Raw genomic sequence first — 17,602 nt, 5'->3', positions numbered from 1 at the left:
GCCTAACAGTTAGCCTAATTATAGCCTATAACTATTTTTAAGGTATGCTACTAATATAAAAAAAAAATTGTGTGCACTGTAAAAAATGGCTGTGAAATTCACAGTTATTTACAGGAAATTTCACAGTAGCACTACTGTATATGCTTTTTACAGTAGAATGTTGTAAAATTTACAGTAACGCCCCTACAATTACAGTAGTCCAAGTGTTACTGTAGACATTACAGTAGTCAAAGCACTACTGTAAAACAAACACAGTATAGCCACTATAGTACTGTAAATAGTAAAGTAAACTACTGTATTTTTTCTTTTCAACAATTGGCCAGTAAGTTACTGTAAATACAACTGAAATCACAGTATTTAATTGGTTTTCATTTTACAGTGAATGCATAAAATACTGTAAATGGAAATGCGGTACCTTTACTGTAAAAAGTATTCACAGTAACTTGCTGGCAACAATTGGGCAGTAAGTTACTGTAAAACTACTGAAATCACAGTATTTAATTGGTTTTCATTTCACAGTGAATACATAAAATACTGTAAATGGAAATGCGGTACCTCTACTGTAAACTACAATTACAGTAGTAAGTGTTACCATAGAAATTACAGTAGTCAAAACACTACTGTAAACAAATCACAATAGTAGCCTAGGCTACTGTAAATAGTTAAGTAAACTAGCCTACTGTGTTTTCCCTTTTTAATCTTATCTTTCTTTTAACTCATAATGACATACCAGAGACGGTTGAGAAAGTCAATTTGATGTCAAGAATTAAGGCTTTGATCACACTATTGAGCAAGCATAACACATTTCAGCCTAATAATTTTCCACGATTGTTTTTAACTGCTGCTATCGCCTCTTGATAAGCGCATGCGCACACGCAGTAATTCCCATCCCCCACCCCTGACTTTTCAACTCCAGCCAGAGTGACTTCACTTCAACCGTCACTTTTCAATCATGAATCTGACTGCAATTTTCAACTCTGTACAAACATCATATTCAAGGTAAGAATTACAGTACTTTTGTATGCCAATTGAAAACGGGAATTTATTAGAAATGTATTGTTTTCACAATGAAATGTTAACCAAAGCCATTATTGTCATGTTAGAATCAGCATAGCACATATCGATAGCTAGAACTAGCAAGCTAGCTGCTAACGTCGCTAGCGTTAGCGATGTTAGCTGTTAATGTTAACTTTTCCAGTAACTAACTTAACCATCATGTGGGATTTTTCGAATGATAGTCAATATCATATCTAGCAATAATTCAGTCTGACATGTCGTTATGAATGTAGAGTTTTAGTTTGAATGAAATATCAGACGCAAGTAGCTTAGCTTAAAGTGGCTGTTACCATGCAGGCTGAAGGCTGAAGTTAGCTAACAGACAGACACAGGTGAAAGTTGTTAACGTTAGCAGCTAGTTAGTAACATTACTTTGCGAACTCCATGGGGCATGGGTAGTTAACATTAAACTTAATACATGTAGTGTTGATGCATAATATGTAGTGTTGCTATAACTGGAAAGAGGACCAGTAAAACAAATTAATGAAGTAGGCTGATGTGTAAGTTATCTCACCCCTAATTTAGGAACTGTAGTTTTGCATAGTCATGCTCATAGATCCGTCATATAGTGGATGTGAAAGGGGAGCATTTGGGGAATTTCAATTACCAGAAATATCATGCCGATAAGTAAAGGGATCTTTAGTTTGTGAAGGGTAGTGTTTGGCTAAATGGTATTCATTTTATAGCCTTTATTTGCCCAATGTTTGGTGACTTAAATTGAGGCATGTGTTTATTTAAGATGCATGTGAGTGTAGTAGTGCTTCAGTGATGGTCTTTTCATGTTCTGTGTGTTTTGCAATGTATTAATTAATGTAAGCCTCTTTCTGTTCCCTCTGTTAGTAGGTGGTGTGAGGACTGCTGCCCTGAGAACGCTGTGTCAGAGACACTTAGGCTGTGTGCATTTTGGAATGTTCCAAATGTGTGTCACTTCCATAAGGAAGAAGTTCCAAGCCTGCAAGTGAGTTCACTCACCAAATAGAGACACACTCATATAGCATTTAATATGTGTGCATGTACTGTATTTGTGTCTGTAACTGTTTAGTTTATCCCCTCCTTTCATGTGTCTGTTATGACTTTGTGGGCTCAACTGTCAACAACTGTCCAGGGCGAAGTCGGTCTACCCTGATGGCACTACCTGATGATGTCTGTTAGCCATGGCTGCTGGCCTCAACATGGTGTAAGTGTTTGTGTTTTATTTATGTTCATAAATAAACTGATATCAAGAAGTAACATAGATGGTGACAAGGGTGGCAAGGGTGCCTCATGGCAAGGTAATTATCATTTCTATTTCTACATCTGATTGCCTTGCTTATTTTTTAAAGCTATGATTTGTTTTGTATGGCAATTGCTGTTTATTAACAAATTATATGGCAATTGCTGTTTATTCTTTTTAGAAGCCATCCAGAAGTCCCAGCCTGGAGCCAGAGGCTGCTATTGCAAGTCAGATGGGAGATGGCCTACAGTATGTTAGGCATCAGAAAAAGTGGTGTTCGCATGAAGGCAGAGTTGCCGCAGGCAATTATGAGATTAGGTATGATATCACATAGACATACTAATGTTCAGAAGTGTAGGGTCACTTCGAAATGTCCCCTTTCCAAAAAAAAAAACACTGGACATATCAAAGTGAACTCCCAAACTTTGCTATGGTGGTGTATTGTACACATCTGCATTGCTTCTATCTATTGCACCTGACTAGTGTGGGTTTGCTTTTATTTGTCACACAACCGGAGTAGTTTGCATTAATTACTGTATATTCATGAACGGGGTCAATTGTAATGTATGCTTTCTTTCTCTTTTTCAGACACTTGACATTTACTGTGAAAGGTACCATCAGAGCACCTCTCCCTACCCTGCAGGATACCTATACCAGAAGAGTACAACAACGGCCCAAAAGTATTTCAAAAGACATTTCACGCTCTGACCACGGACTGTTTAAACCACTGAGGTCAAGCAGACGTCTCTGTTCCCACGTGGAGGGAACACCCACAAAACAGACTGGGGATGAGTTTCTTTACTCCGCATCCTGTACACACACAACTCCTTATACTACATTACATAGACTTGCCAGTTGCCATACTGCACTTACACACACTGCGCTTTTAACCCCCTTATCTGTGTCAAATCAGATAAGGTTGTGGTTGTGTTCAAACCATGTCTACTGTTGTCTGTCAACATCCACTTCAGTCATACATTTGAAATGTCTTAAATAAAACAAAAGTTAAAATTGTTTTATTGTCTGCAGTTAACTGAAATATTTTGGAATATGAGTTATTCTATTAATGATTGCTCATGTAAGTTCAATTGAATTCACAGTATTTAACTGACCTAGCTTTTACAGGGAAACAACCAATACTGTAAATACAACTAAAAAAAAAATCTTAATTTAAAATCAATTGTTTTTCACTTTACAGCGAATACATAAAATACTGTAAATGAAAATGCGGTACCTTTACTGTAAAAAGTATTCACAGTAACTTACTGGCAACAATTGGCCAGTAAGTTTCCGTAAATGGAAATACAGCACCTTTACTGTAAAAGGTTTTCACAGTAACTTACTGGCAACAATTGGCCAGTAAGTTACTGTAAATGGAAATACAGTGCCTTAACTGTAAAAGGTATTCACAGTAACTTACTGGCAACAATTGGCCAGTAAGTTACTGTAAATGGAAATACAGCACCTTTACTGTAAAAGGTTTTCACAGTAACTTACTGGCAACAATTGGCCAGTAAGTTACTGTAAATACGACTGAAATCACAGTATTTAATTGTTTTTCATTTTACAGTGAATATATAAATACTGTAAATGGAAATACAGTACCTTTACTGTAAAAGGTATTCACAGTAACTTACTGGCCAATTGTTGCCAGTAAGTTACTGTAAATTTTACAGTAAATTTTTTACAGTGTGTTTGTACATCTCAGAAACTCCAACTGTCATTGTGTGGCAGTCATGGTGCAGTGTTTGCAATCAGATAAGCCTGCATAAAAAAGAAAGCGTGGATGTATGTTGATCTTTGTCTGAAGGATGATGTAAAGAATTTTAAACAAACAGTCTTCGTAAATGCAGTGACAATCCACATGATCAAGCCATATTACCAGTGACAAAGAACATCCCGATACAGGGAAACACTATTTGTATTGGGACTTATTTTCCTGCTTTGACACATAAATGCACTTAAGTGTTATTGTAGTGGTGGTGAATATATCACAAATCAGCCTTGACAGAGATACAGAGATACTTGATACAACTCATACTCATATAGTTGTGCATTGTCAGTCAAGACCCTCCTCTGGACTTGCAGTTGTATTTAAGTTTTTAATAAGTGAAAAATGAAACAACCTGGAAACTTTTTCACAGTTCTTCAAAATGTTGATAAATGCTGTGACATTTTGATGTAAAGCATCATATTTAAGTGGATATGGATTTCAAAGTTCATTACTTCATCTGTTTAAATGTGAAATCCTTTTCTCATGCACACACTTAAAAGCAGCAGTGAAAAAAGACATCCAACTGTGTTTTCCATCGATCTAAAATATGTACAATCAGTTCATTGTGAGGCTCTGCCGAAATAATGTGTAGGCTGTTTTATGCTTTATTTTGAATTTCTATACAGTGTGTCAATCAATGCCTAGGCAGAAAGAAAGCAAAACTTCTTGACAAATCATCTTGAGAAATGATGCTTCTATATTTTTTCTGCTCCCTCAAAAGGTCGGGTTTCATTTGTGGAAGCTAGTGGAAGCTTAGTTTTGTTTGGCCTGAAACATGTGACTGGTGAGGCTGGATGATGATGTGATTGGTCTTGACATTTCTGCCACTACATCACAGACATCTGTATTCTATGTTGCAGTCGACAACAACACAGATGAATCTGTGATTGTACATTTTCACATTAGAATGTCTCCCAATACACCCTAGCCTTTCAGCTCAGGGGGCTATATAAATACTGTTGGGTTCACCTGCGAAAAAAATATGTATTTTTCTAGAAATAAAGACATAAAGCTAGCTAGTGTAGTCAACTGATATTCAAGCCAGTGGGTTTCACAGCAGATTGTCAATGACACTAAGGTACTGAGCAAAGGGTAGGCTACTTACCCATTTACTGCCACCAGTGTGAGATAAACTCTTTGAATTTGAATTTTATTTGTGAAGCCCATACATGAATGTGTGCTTTCATTATGATATCTGGTGACTATGATGACATTTTCATACAGGACCTATGCTTTATATCAGCCCCTTATATATCTCACTCTTACTATTTCTTCACGGGTCTGTTATAAGTGCTATATTCTTTTCCATTTCCCATGTTCTCCAAAATGGCTTAAGTCCATTAACAAATCCTTGTGTTGGCAGCTGGTCTGAAACCCTTGCAAAGTGGAGCCACATGACCTCAATTATGTTTTCATTTGTCTTTAGAGGTGTGTTTAGGGAGGCCTTTAGTAAATGTTGTCGATAAACGGGCTTGTCACAGATAAGAAGCAGACCCCTTCATCTTAACCTCACTATAGTCTGACTACAGAGAGCTTGCTGAGTACACTCAAATCACCAGTCACCACCACACATACATGCTCATACATACCCTGTATCCACATGCCAACACACATACAGTACAAGCACACAGACACATTAACACAGACAAAAATTACAATGTTCCATTAATCCTCCATGAAGAATATGTTTCTGTAGCTGACTTCCATTCCTCTGAATGGCCCTTGCTATATTTTGCTGTATATTATGGTGAATGGAAGTTGTCCGGTTATAATATTTGAAGATGTGGTTTCCCAAGAAAACAAAATACCATGTGTATGTATATTCAGTTCTTCTTTCATTCAGAATCATTCCTTTTGAGAATAGATGACAGGTTAGTGTTTTCTCAGGTTTGGGGAGCCCAGTCTGTTGTGTCTGCATTCATACTAAATTCTGTTTTAAGAGAGATCGTGTCTGTATACTTATGATTTTTCTCCACCTTCTTTGGAGAACAACAGACAGGTTAGCTTTAATCTATCCTGTTATTACAAGAGTGAGGAGGAACAGTGTGAGTGCTTTGATGTGATTTTCCATAGAGAACCTCATCCACTGTACTTGATGGGGTATCCTTCATGCCGCTGTATGCCATCCCATCTGTATTCTCAAGGACAGACTCGTCCTGTCTCTTCCTCTTCAACTCAAGGACTTAGAGAAGAGGGAGAAGCATGGGGGAGGGGAGCATTTGACCCTACAAAATCACATTGCTATGAGAGCACTACTAGCATGTCTGTGTAATTATTGGTGTGTATATATATATTATATATTTAGTGTGTGTGTGTGTGTGTGTGTATATATACTGTATATGCACGTCTGTTTTCACGACTGTCTGTATATCTGTCTATCTATGTCTGTTGGATTGCCTGTAGGCAAATATAGGATAACAATGAAAGGCTTAATAACATGCAAAACAATACCATATATGACTTTAAAACATACAGTAAATTGCAAACTCAAATTCAGTCATGCTAATTCAGTATGATGAATTATTAAGCTATAATAAGTGTAGTCATACTGGCATTGCAAATGTTCATCAATAAAAATAAAAAAAACGGACCACAAGATCTATTTCTTGTTGCACATCTGTATAGGCATGATAATTATAAGTGAAATGAAGACATACAAGGCGTGTCATTGTGTGAAAACAGACCATGTAGATTAAGTTCTCTAGCCAATTTATGCTAAAGATGCTGGCTCAAAACGTTATTTAGCCACAATGCTTACTACTGAGGAAGACATTATATCCCAAACAAATTAGGTCAGTTGACAAATATAAGAAACCAAAGTCCAACAGTTCACATGAATCAATAGCTCTTTTAGTTGTGATGCAGCTTGTAAATTACCTTGAAGGCTAAACTACAATCTGATATATTTCCTGTTCTATCATTATGTTTCACAGACAAAATTTGGCAATATATCATATGTTAGTTTAAAGGAATAGTTCGGAATTTTGGACATAGGACCTAATTTCCAACTTTACCGAGGTGATATAGGTCGGTGGAGACCCTTTTTATCGCGTTTAACCCCTTCCTTCAGTTGCAGCGTCCCCCTTTGCTAACGCTGGTTCTTAGCTAAAGCATTTCTACGGTAACATCAGTCTGACATCAACAACAGTCTTACTCACTCCACCGCACATCCGAGACAAGTCAATTAAAACGTCAGACTATCGATATACGTGTCCGTGTTGATAGAATAATTTTAGAAATAAAACTAACCTTGCAACTCAATGATTTATTACATTTTGAGGGACTAGTTTCTCAATATCAATCCGCCACTGCCATACAGGGAACAAAGTAGGCTATTGCAATGCGATGCAAGGTTAGTTTTATTTTCTAACATTGTTCTATCAACACAGGCATGTGCATTGATAGTCTGACGTTATCATTTATTTGTTTCGGGTGTTCTGTGGAGTGTTTTCTGTGGCAGGCTGGATGTTACCGTTGACTTGCGTTATCTCGGCACCTAGGTTAGCACGAGATGAACGCTGCAACTCAAGGAAGGGCAGAAATTCACTGAAAACGGTCTTCACCGATCTATATCACCCCGACTAAGTTGGAGATAAGGTCCTATGTCCAAAATTCCGAACTATTGCTTTAAGCTCAATTATGTCTGAGAAATAGGTGAAACAAAGGAGATAAATCCTCAAAATGTTTATTTTTTTCTCAAAAGCAAATATGTGTAAACTCTATGATGTCAATATCCCCAGAATATTCCATTATCAAAAGAAAATGCCAATGGCAGGTTTCATAGCATCTAGAAAGTTGTTTTACAGTTATACAGGCCTGATAGAGTTCAGGCGTGGTGGTGCCTGAATTCAGGCTTGAGCTCGGCCATGTACAATGTTAAGAAAGGCTATTGTCTTTGAATGTATTTGATCATTTCAGGCACAGATCATTTCCTGTCTATCAGCCCTGGTTATATACTGTATCAACCCTTGTATACCATTTAAACATTTTGGATGAGCTATTTTATTTGGATAACATTGTACATCTATAATACTATGCTGCCGAGCTGAACAAGGCCCAGGTATCCATCTTACAAAATGGGAGCATTAATATGCAGGGTCAAGGTTCTTTCTCTTTTTTTCTGTATGTTTCTAATCTTGTATTGTCTATCTTTTGGGTTCCACTCTTTTATATGGTCATGCTATTAAATCTCGTTTCATGTCTTGCCCCTAGTTTTGGAAATTTCTCTGAGAAATGCGCCAAAGCGATAAAGAAAAACTGTAATTAGACTTAATGATAGCTGCCATGACCAGACATGAGTGCTGCAAATGCAAATATCACAACCCAGCAATAACCAACTTTCAAAGTAAAAGGAACACAGTGCCACTCTTAGCTTTTTTACTGCTGTCAAAAAAATAAAAGATCTGCTGTTGCTGACCATCTGTGCAAGAGCAAGATAACAGTTCACAGAATTTCTTATCGTCTGTGTACTTTACAAAGTTAAGTTGTAATTTATTGTATCAGGTGAGGTAGAAAATGTTGTGACGTCTGATGTAAAGATGTCCGTAAATCTGTTCCATTCCCTGCAGTCCATGACACTTCACTTCTGTTCATCTCTAGTGTTGTATCAACAAGTAGAGACCATAACATTTTAAATAAAAAAATGATGAAACCAGGGACTGCCTCATTTCCCTGCCCAATCAAACACAGTCCCATTATGTACACACACGTTTAGCTTACCTTCAAGCATGAAGGAGAGGCAGCACTTGGCATGAAAGTCTATTGTTTCTCTCTGTAATGTTCTCAGCTTTCAGACTCAAATCTCACCCTGGGGAGAGAACCCGCCCGTCATCGTTGCCTTTTGTGATTTTGCCTGCAGTTTGGAATACATTTTCACCACCACGGCTTGGTGATTTAACAGCTTATTTCTCTTCCAATTGCAATTTCTCTTAAAGGATTTTGACAATTGAATTAATTCAGGCGGATATCATTGCTAAGGTTTTTGGCATTATGGTATTTATATTGGATTACCTCGTTTTAATTACACCAAAAATTGCATCAACATTGTAATTCCAGTTGTCCATTCCATTTCACATGTGCAGTCACCCATGATACTAGAAGGTTTAGACATTACATGTCTTAAAGAACCAGGGACATCTCTTGAATAATCACACTGTGTCTCTCTCCAGAAGCTCTTCTTGCAACAGTGTTTTTCCATTAATGATTTATCAGCCATCTCTCAAGGGCCTGAAATATATCCCCCCTCCCTAGTGTTCATCCTTCCTAAAGTGTAATAGTGTGAAATCTGTATCCAACATCAGTCAGTTTCCACATTTGTGTAGAGTGCCATCCCCTCAGACACATTCTAGACTGGTCATACATACGCAGAAAGATAAGCATAAAGACACACACACACACACACACACACACACACACACACACACACACACGCTAAGAATAGGCTATCAAACACATAACAGACACAGCATGTACAGTCAGTGGAACAATTACATCAAGACAACTTTAAACACTAGTATGCACTTTGTTAAGGTGATATTGTTTCCCAAGCTTCCTGATGGTACAGTTTTTCTCAAATGCTAAAACACATTTCACAAACGTTTCCTCCATGTTCCTCAATGTCTAAACACAATACCCTTTTCTAAAGCTACATAAGCACAACCACACCTTCTCACTTCAAAACTCAAACTTTCACACCAAAAGAGCAGCTCGAAGCTTTCAAAAATGTAAACACTATACACATCATTACACACTACAGCAAAACAATTGAAAACAAAGGTTCTTTGTTTCATAACTGCCAATGCATATTTACTGTAAAAAAAAAAACTTTAGCCTACAGTAACGGATCTTCTTAGATCTCTGCAGAGGATTAGGCATTTGAAGAGTTATTTTCCAAAACGCTATATCCACCATTTTACTAATAAATATATTTTTTCAATTTTGTTTTTCAAGTAATCTCAGTGAAACTGTATGGGTTATGTTTACAGTAGTTACAGTAATGTATCTTTACTCAATAAAAACAAAACAACTGCATTTTTATTGATATTACCTGAAACACACAATTACTGTAAATACAGTAACATGATATATTACAGTACAGTAATGTTTTCAAAAATGGATTTATAGTGTTTTGGAAAAGAGCTCTTCATTTAGAGTTGTGAGTTTCATATGAAGAGTACAGAAAATTCTGCAAGTACTCTTAAACAGTACAGTACTCTTGAAAACATGATCAGGCTGTGAAGTGAAGTTACATGTATTTTATTTTCTTCATTTACACCACACACACACACACACACACACACACACACACACACACACACACACACACACACACACACACACCATAGTCACTGTTCACATTAGCAACAAGTGTCTTAAATTTTGAGTAGTTGTGTGTAATAAATGACGCCAGATGTGTTCATTGTGTTCAGTTATTGCTGACTGTGGCAAGCATTTTGCATCACATGAGCTTTCATTTGAGAATATGTTTTGCAACATGTGTTTTAGCAAGGAAAAATGTGCTTAGATTTATGAGAACGGAGGATTGTGTTTTGTGAATTGTGTCTTCATGTGAAATGTGTTTATGGTATTGAAAAATTATATCTAGATTTAGTAAATGTGTTTAGACAACTGGTCATTTGGTTTAGAGAATTGGATTTTGTGTTTTAGCATTTGAGAAAAACTGTAATGTAAACAGAACTATATTAAAAAAAATTCTGAATGCTTAAGCACATTTCTTGGAACTATTGGATATTTTTGCAAAACTCTACACACAAATAACAAAACCTTTCACCAAATTATTATTATTATTATTATTATTATTATTATTATTATTATTAACATTGTATTTCTCTTGCAAAAGCGAACACAGCTTGATTAACTCTCCACACCTTTGTAAAAATGGTGTTTCTGTATCAAACAGTAAACACAAGCCATCATTTACTAAGCACACAATTTTTCAACTACACACTGATGGTATGAATACAAGACACATCTGGCTTTTGCTTTTTCTGTGCAGAAGGTAGGCTACAGTATGTCAGTTTGAGGTCATACTTTTGTCATAGTTCTGTAAACATACAGGGACTCAAACTTCAAGTATTGGTGTTCACACTCATCAAAATAAATATAAAGTCAAAACACAAAATAGTAATTTCACTGAGACCCAAAAAAAAAAAAAAAATCTGTCTACATCATGACTTCTCTCTGGGTACGGCCACAAAATTTCATATACATCACATGCAATGTCCTCCTGTCCAAGGCACCGGGCTCCTTGTCCTTGTCGTCCTCTCCCTCTCGCTCCTTCACCTCCTTGTCCTCTTCCTCCTCCTCTTTCTCCTACTTCACCTCCACGTCCTCTTCCTAGGCCTCCTCTAATTCTCACTCTTCCTGCTCCCTCCATTGTACTCCACACGGATATCTTACCTGTGCCTTATTTACACTGCTTAGGCTGATTGCAAAGTGAACTAATTATCTAACAGTTTTCATGATGTGACCGTGTGCCATACAGTTGGTAAAACAGTGTAAATGATAATAAATGTGTGTATAATTTTGCTAGGAGTGTGTTGGAAATTTGGAAATTGAGTGTAAGCAGTGAGTTGTGTTTAAAGTTCCGCAAAAGGAGTGCTGTGCAGTGAATTGTGCCTACAGTTTTGCAAAGTGTGTGTTACAAAATTGCAAACTGAGTGCAAAGCTGTGTTTGTGCTTTTAGTTTGGCAAACTCAGTGAGTGGTTTTGCTATACGTATTAATAGTTTTAGAAATTGTGCTACAAGAATCACGATTAGCGCTTAAGCATTCAGAAAAAAACTGTAACAGGACAATAGTATCTAGAAGAAAGGGAGGCCATCATTTCACTGAAACCACTGGGTAGCTAAGAGTGACATATTATATTATCCCCTTTATTGGAAAGAATCTCTGTCCAGTCCTGTGGGATTTTAGTTTGATGGGGGAGAAGGGGGAGGCCCCCCCCCCCCCCAGTAGAACAATCCCTTACCATGGTACATCTGGTATAAACAGTGTCTGTATGGCTATTATATAATAATTTTGTTGCAGCATTTTACATACAATAATGTGATGTCTAAAGCGAGAACAATCTGCCTATGTGTGTGTATGTATGTTTTTTCTACTAAAATATATTTTGACATTATCTGACACCTTGTTATGGGCATGGACACATTTTGTATCGGCACTACTGTGCAATAACTGTAATTTCAGGAAATATTCGACCTACAGTGACCTACTAAAACATGGTTTGAAAATATCCCATGGAGGAGCAGATTTTTTTCATTTTAGATTTTTTCTAATTGCAGTCATGATCTCTGATATTAATATTTAAATGTGGGCTTAGAGTGTCTCAGTGCCTTTAATGTGGTCCATTCCATCTGCATGCATAATAGCATCGGTTCAAAAGGGAACTTTAGCATTAGCAGATAAAATAGAAGTACGATTTTTTATTTTTATTTATTTATTTATTCATTCATTTTTTGCTGTTATGTTACCTGATATGAATATTCTTGACTATTGATGCATACTGCAGGCTAGGTGTAGCTGATGGCAATAATCACTCACGCCCCTGGAGCTGAATGGTGAAATGAAAGCATATTACACATCTACACTGCAGCACATATAGTAGGCTATTAACCACTGATTTAAACACTGCACCATTAATTATTATGTAAAATTAAAGATGTAAGTAGATGTAAAGATCTACTGTGCTGCTATTCAGCAAAAAGTGTGACTTCAACCTCAACCACTTTTTTCCATGTCTTAACAGTATTGAAAGCAAAGAACTGAGCTTTATGAGCTATATAGAATATGTTTTTTCTCAAACAATATGAAACTCATTCAGCAAATGTATTCTCTGTAAGATCAGTGGCTTGATGTATCTTAAGTGTGTGAATCCCTAGATTAAGCACACAATGTCACATCATTTTGATTACTAGTTTGCTTGTTCACTGATATTACACATCAGAGAGTACTTGGAAAAGGTAATAATGTGTGCCTGCCCTTGGTGAAAAAAAGCATGTCTTACATCTCAGGTTGTATCATTAGAGAGTGATTGATCTCTGGGCCTGGTAAGTCATCGATTGTGAGAATAAGTACAACCTTGGAACATAATGTTTACGAATATCAGAGCACTGAGGTGCAGATCCCACTTTCTCTGTGGATAATTGATCAAAGCCAAGTCCTATGTCCACATTTAACTATGCGGCTAGGAGAAAGTCATTGGCATTTGCAGAAACCGTGGTTTCATTAGTTGAAGATGCTTTGTCAGGCAGCATGATAGATGGGGGTTGTTAGGAGTTGGAGACCTCACATTAGCTTCTTGTGGATGTGTTTTTCTCTTTATGTAGTGAGCAGATATAGCCTGGATGCCAGACCGAAGTTTAGCCCCGCCTACATCCTTTTTCTGCAGGGAACTTCGGTCTGGCACTGCTCCGTTCAGCTGCTACTATTCGAGATACAGATCTGTTCGGGCCAATCACGTTGTCAGGGCGGGCTTTACGTGATGATTGACAGATGAACAGCAGTGAAGTTCACGGCTGCATGCGTCCTCGTTCGACGAGTTGGGTGTGAGACCATGTTGGCTTAGGTTAATTTTGATTGCAACAGAAACGCTATGGCTATGTATGTATTACCGGCCTCCAAGTCTAGGGGAGCTTGGGGCACGGCACAACCACGTTCCCTTAAAACACAAAGAGAACGGACAAGGCAAGGTTCAGGTGTTGCACACTGGCATTCCATTTATTAGTTTAAACAAATGTGTTCAGCATAAATACTTTTACTATTGCAGAATATCAACCACTGTTCAGACACACTAAACACTAAATAGCGTCATACACATTAAATCATTAACATCTCTGGTAAGAATACATATATGCAATTGAGAATAAGCATCCAGCAACCAATTCATCCATTTGTCACTAAATATCATCACACACATTACATCATTAACATCCTTGATCAGAATATGTATTTAAGAATAAACATTCAACAACCAATTCATCTCTTTGTAACCTCACTAATAAGGCAATGGCCACATGGTTAATGGTGGCACCAAACATTTGCTTGCATTAACATTCATTTATTTGTAATCAGAACCACTCAACGCATTCAACATTCAACACATTAACCAGTAATTTCTACCAAGCAATCTTAGATGGCAACAGTAAGATTAAAATGAAACATACCTTAAAACACAAAGAGAACAGACAAGGCAAGGTTCAGGTGTTGCACACTGGCATTCAACATTCCTTCTTCTCTGCCAGCTATATAGCACCTGTCCCTCATTCCCATCCCTCCCTCCCAGGGTGCCATCTACAGGCCTGGAGACCCCATCCCAGATATTTTACCCGACAGCAAACTGGATGTGTGCAATGTATACCATGTCAAACTAAAACATACAAGCATTTTAATTGAAAATATTACTCATGCGAATTAAAAATCATTACTGCAGAAAGACACAAAATGGTTCCTTTCTGGACCCCCAACACTCTCCCCTACTTTAAGAGATGCCTCCTGGCATCCAGTGTATTATTAGGAAGGAGTTAATAACCCCAAAGTACTGGTCTTGGATAGTAAACTACTGCAGGAAGCACTGGGTATGACATTATCTCATTCTGTATTAGGTAACTAGGGTTATAAACAATTGAATTGACCTCAGGCCTTAGCTGTTGGTAAGTGGGCTGTCCAGAATGAGTATAGGTCAACATCTCTCTAGGTTTTGGAATACGTGAAGATCTTCTCACCCCAGGTACCTCTACCTCCTGTAATGAGACTTCCCCTGGGTCCGGAGGGTCGTCTCCAGGATCGTCTCCCTGAAATGGGACTTCTCCAGGGTCCTGAGGGTCATCTCCAGGATCGTCTCCCTGAAATGGGACTTCTCCAGGGTCCTGAGGGTCGTCTCCACGATCATCTCCAGGATCAACTGGATCTTCCACCTCAGGGACATCTGGGTGTTCTATTAGTTGGCCCTCATCAATGACGGGATCCGGTGTCATGTTTTCTGCTGGCAGCTCTGGTCCTTCCCCTTCAGGTCTAAACTCTCTGGCAGCAGCCCTCAAGTTAGATGGAGGTCTTTGTTGGATCGTCAGGGGTAAGTCTGGAGGTAGATCCCCGTGCCTGGCTGGTCGGGACCGCAAATTATATGTAATCCCCTCATCAAAATCTTCGGAATCTGCCTCGTCCACCTCATCATCTATCAGGTCACCTTTTGATTTTCCCCTTTCAGATTTTTTTCTCCCCCCGGATTGACAACGCAGTTCTTCCTCCAGAGGCAAGCTGTTCACCAGCAAGAGTAAGTTCCTATGCAATGTACGTATCGTTTTCTCCCCATTCTCTGCTTGGACCTTGTACACTGGACTGGCTAAATCTCCCACCCTACTCATAACTTGATGTACACTCTTTTCCCAATAGCTACGGAGCTTACCAGGGCCATTCCTCTCTGACAGGTTCCTTACAAGGACCCTATCACCAGGTTGAAGTGGAGGCCCTTTCACCCCTCGGTCATAGTATCGTTTCCCTTTAGCAGAAGACTTCTGACTATTTTCTGCCGCAATCTTGTATGCCTCTTGCATCCTCGTGGCCCATTTCTGCACAAACTGATCTCTAGGTTCACCATCATTTGCGATGTTGAGGTTGAAAAGTAAATCAACTGGCAACCGTGGTGGCCTGCCAAAGACAAGGAAATAAGGAGAGTATCCAGTTCCCTCATGCTTAGTGCAATTGTACGCATGGATCATGTGCGGGAGGTGGTCTTTCCATTGTGCCTTTTTCTCTTCTGCCAAAGAACGAAGCATCTGAAGTAGCGTGCGATTTAGTCTCTCTACAGGGTTCCCCTGAGGGTGGTAAGGGGTGGTTCGGGAGTGTGAGATACCAGAAAGTTGTTGTAATCTGTGAAATAGTTTATTCTCAAACTCTCGGCCTTGATCATGATGCAATCTCTGTGGGAATCCAAACCGAGGAATGAAATCATTAAATATTTTCTCTGCAGCAGTTTTTCCAGACTTATCTTTGGTGGGGTATGCCTGGGCAAATCGAGTGAAATGGTCCATCAGGACAAGGATATATTCATATCCCCCACGACTCGGTTCTAAATGCAGATAATCTACTGCCACAAGTTCAAAAGGTTCTGCGGATGAAATGGAACCCAGGGGTGCCTTATCTGGGACAGCGGGACGTTTCTGAATAATACATGCACATTTTCGAATTACATAGTCCTCTACTTCCTGCTGCATGTATGGCCAGTAAAACCTCTCTCTGACTAACTGGATCACTTTATCGGCCCCCACGTGGCCCAGATCATCATGTAGAAATTTCAGGACAACTGGTTTAAACTGACTGGGTAAAACAAGCTGACGACGGGACCCTGCTAGTCGATACAACACTCCACCATCAAGACACAAGCGATTCCATTCATGCATCAGTTTTCTGGCATCTCGCGACAGAGTTTTCCTGTCTATCGCACTTGGACTCTCTACTCTGTTTTTCAACCTCAATATCTCTTTGATTGCGGGGTCCTCTTGCTGTGCCCTTTTTATGTCTTGAGGTGGAATTACTGGAACATCGAGAGTCGGACTGTCAGTAGCACTGGAGAGTTGCAAAACTGCTGCCCACGGCACCTCTTCTTCCTCAGCAGCCTTGTTCCCTTGCCATACAGCTGAAATGATGTCATGTGGCAGGCTTTCTGTGTATTCGGTGACATCACTAAAGGGGATAGGGAATCGAGATAAAGTGTCCGCGTCTACATTTATCTTTCCTGGGCGATATTTAATGTCAAAATTGAAATCTGCCAGTTCCCCTACCCAACGATGCCCAGCTGCATTCAGCCTAGCTGTACTGAGGACATAAGTTAGAGGATTATTATCTGTAAAGATGGTAAATGAAGGTGCATAATATAGGTAATCTCTAAATTTATCACAAACAGCCCATTTTAAAGCTAAAAATTCCAGCTTCCCCGAGTGAAGATGATAATTTTTCTCTGCTGGTGTAAGTGTTCTCGAGCCATAGCCAATCACACGGAGTTTATCCTGTTGGTGCTGATACAAAACTGCTCCCAACCCAGAATTAGAAGCATCAACATGCAAGACAAAGGGCAAGGTAAAGTCAGGGAAAGCCAAGATAGGAGGATTAGTTAACATATCTACCAATTTTGCAACAGTATCACTATGCTTTTGTGTCCAATCAATTGGTGCTTTGGAAGACATCTGTCGACTAGGCTTCCCCTTAACTCTCTTAGATGCAGATGTTTTCACAACCCCTTCGCCGTGACTTTGCAGGAGTTCAAATAAGGGTTTCGCTAATCTGGCAAAATCTTGAATAAAGGAGCGGTAATAGCCAAGGAAACCCAGCAGGGCCCGCACTTCACCAACATTCGCTGGTCGTCTCTCTTTGAGCAATAGAACGGCCTCCACATCCTTGGGGTCCATCTTCACTCCTTCACTAGAGACGAGGCGCCCTACGTACCGTACTTGTTGCTTAAACAGCTCACACTTGTTTGGTCTCAACTTTATACCGCTCTCTCTCATCTTCGCCAGCACTCGCCTCAAGTCTGAAATGTGGTCT

The 17,602-nt window shown here is 38.9% G+C and overlaps 1 protein-coding gene and 1 long non-coding RNA gene across 5 annotated transcripts in view; both read left to right on the top strand.

Annotated features, from left to right (window-relative positions):
• enox1 (ecto-NOX disulfide-thiol exchanger 1) overlaps positions 1 to 17,602 on the top strand; it is a 90,256-nt gene that overhangs the window by 1,411 nt on the left and 71,243 nt on the right. The window lies entirely within an intron of this gene.
• LOC134077721 (uncharacterized) lies at positions 886 to 3,258 on the top strand. Of its 3 annotated transcripts, XR_009938742.1 has the most exons (5): positions 886 to 999; positions 1,897 to 2,014; positions 2,099 to 2,233; positions 2,451 to 2,587; positions 2,858 to 3,258. It is a non-coding gene; the product is annotated as an uncharacterized LOC134077721 (long non-coding RNA). The 3 variants fall into 3 exon arrangements; XR_009938740.1 differs by lacking the exon at positions 886 to 999 and having other exon boundaries at positions 1,409 to 2,014; positions 2,162 to 2,233; XR_009938741.1 differs by lacking the exon at positions 886 to 999 and having other exon boundaries at positions 1,409 to 2,014.

The sequence above is a fragment of the Sardina pilchardus genome, chromosome 4, assembly GCF_963854185.1.
Source record: "Sardina pilchardus chromosome 4, fSarPil1.1, whole genome shotgun sequence".
Classification (NCBI taxonomy): Eukaryota; Metazoa; Chordata; class Actinopteri; order Clupeiformes; family Clupeidae; genus Sardina; species Sardina pilchardus.
Note: the sequence above shows the minus strand (reverse complement) of the source record. Positions and strands in the feature narration are given on the sequence as shown.